Genomic DNA, 12,273 nt, shown 5'->3' on the forward strand with positions numbered 1-12,273 from the left:
GTGGGGCTGGGAAAGATGCGTGTGATTACACAGTTAACCCAGACCAGAATTCAGGACGTCAGGAGGCAAGAGCAATCGGCTGAGGTGTTGAGGGGTTGTTGACGACGTTTGTAAATCACATCCTGAAAGATGCCTGCTCCTATGTGTGGAAACTAGAACAGCAGTGTCCATGATCCACCTGATGTGGTGGATTTGAAGGACACTGAAAAGCCTATCCTGATTGAAATTACTCCTGGACCAGCAATCCTTGTCCCAGGAATTCCTGCCTCTAGACCTTTGAACAAAGTTGTGGCCATCTCCATAATGTTTATTTATTCTTCCTTGAAAGAGGAAGACATTGACCGGGTTAGCATCACAATCCCCAAAGTTACAATAGACAGGATGCATCAAATGAGGCGAGTGGGGGCAGGTTGTTGATGGTACCATAAAGGCACATGAGGAGGAGACAGAGCCCAGTATCACAGGCCTCACACCGGAACTAGGGCCCGCACGCCCCATAAGCAACGTATGGTCACTGCTCTCTGGAGCGGCTTGTTTGTTTTTGCCTAAACCTTGGAGCCGGTCTCATTCCTTTCTTACCCTTGAGTTCAGGCAGTGCTGACATCGCAGCATAGACTATGGTAGCAACAGGCTGATATATCATTTGCCGTTTTCTTCATCTATTTCCAAAATCCTCATGTCATGAGGTATGGTGGCTGTTAATAAGAGTCAAACTTAGAGAGGGAAGCGCAGAGTCTGAAGCCACATGACTAGCTGATTTGCTTTCATGAGTCCATCTCTCAGGATTTGAATCTCTGGATATTGTCCCACTGAATCTTAGAGAAGAATCCTTCCTCTTAGATGGACTAAAGTAGCTTGAGACGAGAAGCCAAGCTCCCTTGTCTCAGCTGCTATATAAAGGTCTAAATGCTGACAACCCAGAAAACAAAGATGGGACCAAATTCATTCTGAAGTCGTACAATTACACTTGATGAAACCCTTCTAGTGAAAGGATCCATAGTCACTTATAGATGGACAGAATCAGATGAAACATATTCCAGGTGACACTCTGCCCCTTTGGCAAGCAGGAGGGCAAGACAACTTACAGAAACACATCTTGCCTTCACACTCCAATAAGCCTCACAAATGAGCACACTGGCACCAAAGCAACACTCTAGAACAATGTCCATTCTGTAACTACAAGAGTTGACAAACGCCATCATCAAAACAAAAATAAGTTCCACTAAATAGCAATAAATCAAGAAAATTCTAGAGACAGGGTGTCAATTAAAAACGACAGGCTTGAAATCACTTAAAAAGTGGGATAGTGCAGCAGCCCATCTGTGCCCACGGAACACATCTATCGAAAAACTGCAGCTTCTAACCAGGGTGTTCGCTTATTGTCCCATTTACAGAATAATAGAGGAAATAACTCAGTCCAATTGCTTTGTGTAATTGTCACAAGTCATCGTCTTGGTGATTCTCTTCTCTTCTTTAGTCCATTAAATAATTTTATGATTTCTTTTGGGGATTTTATTTTTAAGAAGCAAAACTAAAATGCCCTTTTTTTTTTGATGAATGGGAGCTACAGAATTATCTTTTGAGATTTAGCATACAATACAATCCCATAAAATTCTCCCAGCTCAAGAAATGTCATCTTTACATCAGCAGCAACAGAAGGAAAAAAACTGTTTTCCGCCTGAGGCGGTTGTGATAAGGGATTTAGAACCCATCCTGGTGTGAGCTACCAGATGTAATGCGATGCAGCCCAGCACACAGTGTCTGCAGCTCACTGCTTTGTAGCCAAGGTTCATACAGCTGTTGTATGACTCAGATGGTGGGGGTGGCACTGGGGTGGGGAGGAAGAAAGGAGCAAAATGAGTCACAGAACATGTTGTGTGTAATATTTTGTCTAACCTATGTTTGCCAAGGCTGCCGCAGAGCTGTCATCTCGCTTTACGTGAGATAAGGGCATTGAGCAGAGTCTTAAAAATGACTGCATGCTAGAAGTGAGCGTCTGAGAAATTCCAAGAGGAGTTTTACTTGTATTAATCATGCATCTGAAGCTAACAGGTTCATACCATGTTAGCAAATTAAACTATCACACAATCTTGACAACGCTTCCTTGAATCGTTAAAAGTCTTCTCATTTTAATTAATGACAAATTGGATATCTACCTACTGGGGTTTCCATTGATACAGCAATTAATTTTTCTTTACAATTTCTCAACTCCCTGCCAAAATGCATCAAAAACACTCAAGCTGTAATGGCTTCTCTTGAGTTCGTAAAAATCACCTTAGTTTGGACATTCTCTATTGATTAATTACAATTGCCTTTTTCAAAATGTGACAGGCACCTTGAAATGTGCACACTCTGCAGCACACTGGCATATGTGGAGGGACAATGGGCACACAGGCTCATGGAGCACAGTGGACATAACCCCCACTCGGCTGCCTTCCTTAGTTCAGTCTAATGCAATCACAACTGAATGTCTTTCTGCCACCTACACACAACAGAATAAAGAAGGAAGAATCACTGGGCATCTTGCCACGCCTCAGGCCTCCTTAAATATTGGTTGATTTCTTAATTGATCTCAGTGGGGAGAATGATCATTTCACTGCTTTAAAGCAGAGAAACTTTGGGTTGAACTGCACAAACCACAGCAGAGTCAGCAAACAGAGCCTTCCGTTCTAAATTGTAGCCAATCTCCCGTCTATTTTCTATTCTATTAGCCCAAATCACAGTTATCTTTCTTCTTTTTCGAGCTATCTTTTACAAACAGCAGCATATCCAGGGGCCAGCCCCGTGGCATAGCGGTTAAGTACGCGCGCTCCCTCCGCTGCTGGTGGCCCGGGTTCAGATCCTGGGCGCGCACCGACGTACCACTTGTCAGGCCATGCTGAGGTGGCGTCCCATATAAAAGTGGAGGAAGATGGGCACAGATGTTAGCTGAGGGCCAGTCTTCCCCAGCAAAAAGAGGAGGATTGGCATGGATGTTAGCTCAGGGCTGATTCTTCCTCACACACACACACACAAAACCCAGCAGCACATCCAACTAAATGTTGAAGTATCAGTGATACAGAAAATGATGACAAGCGAGTAAGACCTCCTCCTCACATGTACTGCAACCTGTTAGTACTGACGTGGTAATCAAAACTCTGTCTTCTCCTTGTACCACACCCCTTATGCTACCCAGAGTCTTCCACTGCACTTCGTACTGGGAAGAAGAGCTCCCTCCTCTTTGAAGCCCCTCCCAGACAAACCCAGCTGGCTTCCATCTAGTCTTTCTTCTTCTTTCCTTCGCCACCCTCTTCTCCAGGGCAACATTTTTGCTTTCTCAAAGGAAGATGTCAGAGGGAGAGAAGCAAGTATATCGGAGTTACTTTCCCCCTGAAAATGCTTTCTCTGAGGTTGAGGTGATTGTACGCTGAGCTCCACAGAAGGTCAACGTGAGTGGCCTTAGAGATCTGTGAACCACAGAAGAGATGATAAACTCTTCCCAGCGCCTGAGCTCTGGAGCCTGGGAGCTCAGGTCTTTCTCTCTCTCAGGTCTCTCTCAAACACTCTAAAGATTGGTTCTAAAGGCAGCAGTTTGTTCTAGGATCGTAGCCATTTGGTCATAGAAACCCTGGGAAGCTCTAAACCTTGTCACAGCCATTAACAAGAACGCAATTACCTCATTTCTTTCCCTTTCCACCCTCTGCGGGAGATGCTAACAGCTGGCCAAAGGGCACGCAGCAGAAAAAGCTAAGAGTTTGGATAATCAACAAGGTTTGGCAGACCCTTAATGGAGGCTATTAATTACAAACAAACATCTCTTCTGTCCCCATAATTTCACCAAGAAGATAAGAGATTCTCTTCTGGTTTTATAAAATAAGGTTTTTTTTTTTTTAAATGTAGATTTTTTTTTTTTTCTGTGAGGAGGATTAGCCCTGAGCTAACATCTGTTGCCAGTCCTCCTCTTTTTGCTGAGGAAGATTGGCCCTGGGGTAACACCCATGCCCATCTTCCTTTACTTTATATGTGGGACACCTGCCACAGTATGGCTTGATAAGTGGTGCGTAGGTTTGTGCCCGGGATCTGAACCTGCGAACCCCGGGCTGCCGAAGCAGAGCGCATGAACTTAGCCACTACGCCACCGGGACGGCCCCCTAACGTAGATTTTTTGGTTCCACAATTTTCATGGTGTCACAGCTGCTACTAAGGTCATAATAGCTAGCATTTATTAAGCCCTCTTTGTATACAAGAAACGTTCTTTATTATTGGCCCATTTTAATGATGGGAAATTGAGTCTTGAAGAGACTTATTAACCTAGTGATGCCCCACGGTTCAGAAGTGGCCGCACACGAATCTAGACAATCTGATTCCAGAGCCTGCACTTTATCTAAATGTCTCAGTTTCTCCATGATCGTCAGAAAAGAGATTATATGTCTGAGAGTTTGTTTTTTTTTAAAAATAGTAATACCTTGAGGGGAGAGAGACCCTTTATAGTAATTCCTGTGTCCAGGCGCTGCTGCTCAGCATACCTAGAAGAAAAGATTGGACTCCGTCTCCCGTTTGTGGACCAGCTGTAGAGGCAGATGGGATTCAGGGAGTGGCGGCTTCTTTTCTTGCCCTGAAGCAAAGACTTGCCTAATTGGGGGAGTTGGGTGGGGTTCTAAGGGCAAGAGCTCTGCTTTCTCTTGCTGAAGAACTGCATGTAGGCCTTTTGTAATTGAGCTGAGTATTCTGGAAACTAAAGTCATCATAACTGAACATTTCAAGGGAAAAAGTTCTTAGAGAATGGAAAGTATTGTAGTGAATCATGAGGCAAATGCAGACCTACAAAGTTTATTATAAATCATACCATTTACATATACTTTTAAAAATGTTACTTAGTTTTATATACATATCAGTCATCCTTAATTCAGTGTCTAGAATAGTAAACTACTATGATGGTGACCCTAATCCCCATATAAATGTTACCAGTATTTTCCCTACCCTTGTTTTTCCTTCTTTTTTCCCTACTCTTTGTTAATTCATGCCATTTTGTTATATTTTATGTATTATTTTTTCTGTAGGAATGTGTCTTTATGTACTTAAGCATTATTAAGTATACTTAAGGTTTTTCTGGTAGGAGATGAAATAAGGCTAAAAATTCCATGTAAACAATCAATGATTAAACATTAAATTAATGATTATGTAGATCTTTGTAGAATTAAGTGCTTTACATTTTCTTATCAATTTGAATTTCAAAATAATAAGGTATTTTAGATCAGTGTCTCCGAGAAAAGTAGACAATATAGCCAAATTGTTTCAATATTCAAAAGTGGGCAAATCTAACAACGAATATTTTCACAAAGGCTTTCATGTATATGATGTGTAGGATCAATTTATCTGGTTTTAGAGGGGAAATGTGGGCTTGCTACAAATGTCTCTATCAACCAATGGATGAAGTCACAAGTATTTCCTATGTGTGAGGACTCAGCCCTGAGTGGGCATTTGAGGTGAGAAGGCAAAACACGGACAGATAAAAGGAAAACTCATGTCCCAAGGCTGTGCGATCAAAGAGCAAGTGAGAGGTAGACACGAGGCAAGACAGGAGCCAGAAGAGGGAGAAATCTCCGTGGGCCACATCCACTTAAATAGAATTTGAAAGGATAGACAGGATTCAACTCAGTAGAGAGACCGCTTATCAGGCAGGGACGAAAAGGAGCCGTGCACTTCCCAGTCTCTGCATCCTGAATGTCTCCTGCTAATGAGAGCGAGACGGAGCTGATACAAATCGCCCCCAGCTGGGAATGGAGGTGGACGCATGAAGGTCACGCCAAATCGAGGAGGGGAAAGAAAGAAGCTGAGCATCTCTGTCTTTCTGAGACTGCAGAAGAAAAACAAAAAGGGGTCAAGGTCATGAAGAAGCAGAGACAAAGGCACTGAAGCTCTCCGTGAAGAACTGAGGCCTCGCGAGAGCAATGACATGTGTGACTTGTGCTTGTTGAGAGGGAGAGGAGGAAGGCAAGTGTCGGCGACAAAACAATAAAATAAAAGTACGAGAAACAAACGGAGGTGTCCAAGTGTGTCTGCTTTCCTTTTCTATGTACCAAGGGGGAACGGGGTTCCCATGGCAGCCAGTTGCTTATTTGCTGTCTGCCATTTCTTATATTCATTTCCCTCAACAGCTTTTGAAATAAGTTCAATGTGGATTGAAAATGGATTGTTCCAGGTCCACAGGAGCTTCAAAATTACCTTGCATAATTTAGAATAAAGAGCATTATATGTGGGACCTCTAAGAATTCCATTCATTGTTAAACTCCTGCTAGGAAGTGAGTGGGCAGCCTCCGTGCCCGCCACGAAAGCTAGCACTGCTCAGTCAAGTCTGGAAAGTACTCCGAGGAAAAGCAGACTCCCAGGCTTTCAGTTATTATGCTGTAAAGGGCCACACACCTGAATAAGGCTCATGAATTCCTGCCTGAAGTCACCGACAGTCCCACATTTTAAATTCCCTCTCCTCTGCCTTTTGTAATCCTGCCCTTTCAGTCTTCATGTTTCTGTCTCCTTCATCTCCTTTGTGTGGTCTGAACGCTGACTCTTCTGTTATAGAATTAACTCCTTTTTTTCTTTGTGGATGTGAAGACAAAGACAGCTGCTAGATGGTGTGGTCATGGCTGAATGTGATATCTGATTCGGTATTAGAAAGTAAGTAAGTGAATATTATCTCCAGCACTGTCTCTGATATTTTTTATTTGTGTACACTCATCAGGAAAAAAATTATGAACATTAATCTAATATTTGTTTCATAAATTGTAGTACTATATACATCTAAAGCATTTTCAAAAAGAAATTTTAAATGAGTGAAACAAAAAAGTAAAACAGAAATTCTAAAATGTTCTTCCCATATCCTAGTGGAGCATCCTGTGTGCAGCTGCTTTGGAAACAAGTGCTCTAGAGACCCCATCTTCAGCCCTAATTCCCATCTTCCTTAGATTGTGGGCAGCTGGTCATCAGCACAATTGCTTTTGGCCATGACTGACAGGCTCTGGGAGCAGTGGGTGAGGGACAGACCTTGGTCTCAGAGGCACTTGGGAGTGTCCCCTCACCTGGCACAGGTCTGTGGGCGGTACTGCTTCTCCACTAGATGGCATGTCCTTTGGGCACAGGGACATTGCCTTGGTCTTCTTATGTCCTTCATGTCTAGCACTGTGCTGGCTTAGATAGAAGGTCAATACAATTTTACCAAATGAGTACTTTCCAACTCAGGTAAGCTGTCTAACTCTCAGGTTTTACAGATTTCTGGAATGAAGGCAGAGCTATCCAGATAGACAAGCTGAGAAGGTGGTAGGGGCCCAGGCAGAAGCCACCATGACTTTTCCCTCCCTGCTCACCCCTGAGGGCCACCTCTGGATGTTCATTAGCAGAGTGAGTTCTCCCAGCTACCATTTCCTATCAGGCTGTCCACATTGAAATTTCAAGGTAATTAGAAACTAAACATTAATTTTTCAAAAAAAACCAAGTCACCTTTAGAAAAATACGTCAGTTTCTAAATTTCAAAGTAACTTTCAAACAAAACCAAGGAGTTCTTGATAGTTCTTACTAAAGCTAAAAAGGGCCTCTAAGAAGGTATCTAACTACTTTCTGTATTCAAAACAGATTTTAATGATTTTTCTGATTATAAAAGTATGATGCCCATTCAAAAAAAACACTTGAGAAACACAGAAGAGCACAAGGAAACAAAATCAACCTACAATCCACTAAACTGTACCTATAGTTTGCAGCAAAGTTTTTATATTCAACTTCAGGAAAAAAAAAGAGTAGAGATAGACAGAGAGGTGCTAGAAAGAAGAGATATTTTCCCATTAGTCATGCAAACAAGAGAGTCCATGAGTTTAAATGGAACCACTACTCATAGCCTTAGGGTGGAGGGCTGGGTGCACATGAGCCAGAGACATGAGTTTGCCATTGGACAATAATGAATTTCTCCTGTACAATTGTTAGAGATATAAGATATAATATGATCAATAACAAATGTAGCCCATATACAAGACTTCTGAATATTTCTTTAGACTCTTTGAGAAAGACAGCTAACAGAGAATAATAATTGAGAAAATGGAAATTAAAGCAAGGTTCGGCCATAAGAGAAAATGAGCTAGGCCAAAATATCATGCAATAAACCTGAAGGAGTAAGAATAAGTGGGGAAAGATCTTTAAGAGTAGATTTTTTTTCTATTCTATTATATACCACTAAGATTTGATGGCAAGACAAATGGAGTTCTGGGGCATTATATCTTCTTAGGCTGCCTTGACTATTTGAATCTAATAGTTGAGAATAAGGTTTCAAGATACAATTATTACTTATCCATCATTCTTGCATCCAACACAATTTTATTGAATGTTTACCACATGCCAAACAGCAGGCAGCTACTTGGAATACAAAGCAAGTAAAGCCTGGAACCTGTCCTCAAGGAGCTCACAGTCTAATGAAATCAGATTGAAGTCATTGCAACAAACGGTTGTAAGTGTCTCCCACTGTGGGTACCAAGAAGGAAGCAGGAAGAGACAAGAAAGGCTTTATAGAGAAGGAATATTGTGCTGAGTGGTGAGGGTGAGTGTGCATCCAGGGGATAGGTAGGGGCAGGGCTCCTCAAAGGTGCTGCTTGGCTGCTCGGGAGGTGCATTGTGGGAACTGCAAGCATCTGGCTAGTGTGGAGCATTGGGCACTGGGTGCAGGTGAGATTACAGCGATGAGGTTGGAGCAGTAGGCTGGAGCCACCTATGGAGAGCCCCCGGAGGATGATAAGGACTGTGGAATTTATGCTGGATGCAAAGGGAGCCTAAAAGGATTGTAAGTATGACAGTAATAAAGTACCTCTGGCTGTGGGAGAAAAGTAGACGGAAATGGCTGAGGCCAGAGGGAGCGAGGCTGTTAGATTATTTAACAAGCCAAGTCAAAAGTAGCAGCAGTGGGGATGGAGACGAAAGGAAAGCAGCAAGGGAGTGGGTCTGTGGAATGACCATGGAACTCTGATTGCAGCCGTCCTCCCGGCTATTTGACTATAGATGAGGGGAAGGAGGGACATTCCTGATACTCACATCTAACTTATAACTCAGGTTATTAAAAGGCAAAACTTTGTTTAAATATATACTAAAAGCCCCCATTTAAAATTTTCCCATTTTTTATTTTGTCCGATGCAGGATATCCCTTTGAACTGCTGACAGCATCAGTTACTTCCTAACTTTCCAATTCATTTGACTTTCTTGATAGAGAGTGGGATGTTGAGCCCGCCCTAGTGTGTCTCAGTTTTTGGGTCTCCAGATCTCAGTGTACATTGAGATAGGAACACAGATGTTGTTGCCATTTACATTTGTCTCCAAAATCATGACTGGCTAGATCCAAATCTCGCTGTTTCTCTGATCATCAAGTGTGTCCTACAACATTCTATTGGGCAATGGGCAATCTATTCAGTTCTCAGCTACTTTCTTTCTAAACCCCTGGAAGACCAAGAGATGCTACAGACAGTGGGTATAAATAACAAAGATTTTCATCAGCATCTATCACCTGGATTTAGTCAATATCTTGCAATATTAATTCAGCAGCCACTATGATGCAAACTGTACCAGGTGGTAAAAACTGTTTTTGTGTTTTGAGATGTTGATTCTCTTGGAAAGAACCGTGACTGTAATGGGATAATCCAACCATCACTCTTCAGGCATGGTGGGGAGGGCAGTCCTGTCACAGGAGGGAGAGCCTGACCATTACCACACTTTCCACAGTATTCAGTCTGACCCCCTGCTCTGAGGCAGCAATAAAACTATCTGCACGTACCTCAAGATGTACCAGTTCCCACCCTCGCTGCCACTCTGCCTACTGCCAGGGGGGCTACAGACCCTTAGCTGCTTTTTCCTCCCCTCTATTTCATTGTTTCTGCCCTACGGGTTCAAACAAATCTGAGCCAGGCCCCCTAACAGCTTGAAATAGCAATGGAAAGAGCCCTCAGGAAGTAGGCTGTAGGATAGGCCAGTTACCATTCTGATCATCTGAGACTGTTGAAGATCCTAAGTAATAAATGCGTGTGGGTCATGCATCTGTGTAGCTGGAGAGAAGGGAGAGAGGTGGAAGGTGCTGTAAGATGAGACTGGGATATCTATAAACTAGCTGCATTCATTTACTCAACGATTCATTCAACAAATATTTTTAGGGCACCCCTACACTGTTCAGTACTATCAAATCACTGAGGATACATTCTGAACAAGACACACATAACCTTCAATACCTGATATTAAGCACTTTGAAAGTGAGAAGAATATTTCAGTGCGAGCACATTACTCAGTCTTGTGGAAGACTTCAAATAGCAGACATTTAAAACTTGAAGGATGAAAAAGGCTTAGATCAAGGGCTGGTGGGAACTGGGAGAGGCCCACTGGAGCAGACACAAAGGGAGAGGTGAGAGCGGGCATCTAGGGCATATGTCAGTGTGCACGGGGAAGGAGATTGGCCAGTCTCAGGCCAAACCATCTGCCCCTCCTGAAGATTACTTCAAATCTCCAAGTATTGGGTTGAACCATAAGAAATTGTCATTTTCCTACAAAATGACAGACCATTTTCCTGTCAAAAATGGTCTAATATCCAGGCCGGCCCAGTGGCGCAAGCGGTTAAGTGCGTGCGCTCTTCTGTGGCAGCCTGGGGTTCGCCGGTTCGGATCCTGGGCACGTATCGACGTGCAAACCGTACTGTGGCGGCATCCCATATAACGTGGAAGACAATGGGCACGGAGGTTAGCCCAGGGCCAGTCTTCCTCAGCAAAAAGAGGAGGATTGGCAGATGTTAGCACAGGGCTGATCTTCCTCACACACACACACACAAAAAAGGTCTAATATCAGTAATTTCATATGGTTCAACCTAATACTTTCCTGAAAAATATCCCTTGACCATTTCCCCTCCTAAATTAGTTTCTCTCCAGAAAAAAACACAGTAGCATTGGGAAACATAAGAGCATCAGTAAGACTGGAGAAGGGCAGTGACAGTGTGGTGATGGATGATGCTCAAGGACACACAGAGGTCACATGGAAGAATGCCAAGAGCCATGCTAAGATGTTTAGGCTTTATCCTTAGGACGATAGGGACTCACAATGACCAGATTTGATTTGAAGATGCTCACTAAGACTACTTCAAGAATGGAGTGAAAGGGCAACACTGGAGACAGGAAAACATAAAAAGCAGCTATTATGGTCGTTCAGTGAGAGAAGACAGACCCACACTAGCATGGCGAAATCAGGTGGGCTGGAGGTTATTAAAGATGGAGAATTGGCAGGACTCAGTAACTCACCCTAAGTGGGAGATGAGGGAAAGGGGAGTGAGCCTGAGTCCATGGTTCTGCACAGGCAGCCAGTGAGAGGGCCTGACCAGGTGGGTGATGGGCCATTCATTGGGCTGGATACACAGCAGGAAGAGCTGGCTTGGAGGGAAAAGGATGAGTTCTGGGCATAACTGTTCCATCAGTCTGATGATAAGGAGAGCAAAGATCAGAGAAAGCAGGAATTGAAGGGAACTAACATTTGCTGACTGCCAATGATGTGAGTGCTTTACATCCAGTGTTTAATAAAATCCACACAGTGACCCTGGAAGGTAGGTATCCTTCCTTCAGTTTTATAACTAAAGAAACTGAAGGTGAACATTTACCTGATGTTAGGTAGTTGATAAGAGATAGAGCTACAATTTACATGAGCATCTCTCTATCAATATCCATGCTCTTAAAACTCCAACTGCCTAATAATCTATTGGAACGTATGATGTGTGTGGTCCTTATCACTAAAAAATGATAGCTGGAGTTAAGATCAAGAGGTATATGCTGAAACCTGCCTCGGAACACATGGGAGAGGAGGAGGCCCCACTCAGAGCAGCACACCTGACCCAGACGAGTATCCTACTTTCTAAAGAGAGGCATTTCCTTAGAGGATGCCTCTTACCTGCATGCACTCCTTACCCCACACTCTACTGACAACCTTCAACATAGTCCCGCGCCAAGTCTGGGGCATGGGGGAGCAGGGAAATATCAGTCAGTGCTTGGAAGAACTTGCTTTCCTTGCACTAGAATAAATCCTGTTGTACCTTGCTTGCTCTGCAGAGTAGAGTTTGGCAAGGCAGCCCCCATAACATCTCTTAAGGGAGAAGCAGTATTTTAGCTGATGGCATTATCTTAGCAGATGAAGGTTTAAGGCATGGCCTATTTAAAGCTATTTAACAATTTCCAAAATAGTAGCAAAACAGTCTTCATAAAGCTAAATGACTTCCAGGGAAGAAAGCACATATTACATTCTCGT

General features: G+C 43.2%; 1 protein-coding gene across 1 annotated transcript in view; it reads right to left on the reverse strand.

Annotated features, from left to right (window-relative positions):
- The window catches only part of DISC1 (DISC1 scaffold protein), a 339,334-nt gene that overhangs the window by 59,173 nt on the left and 267,888 nt on the right, over positions 1-12,273 (reverse strand). The gene's annotated exons all lie outside the window — the stretch shown is intronic.

This window comes from Diceros bicornis, chromosome 6 (assembly GCF_020826845.1).
Source record: "Diceros bicornis minor isolate mBicDic1 chromosome 6, mDicBic1.mat.cur, whole genome shotgun sequence".
NCBI classification, from domain to species: Eukaryota; Metazoa; Chordata; class Mammalia; order Perissodactyla; family Rhinocerotidae; genus Diceros; species Diceros bicornis.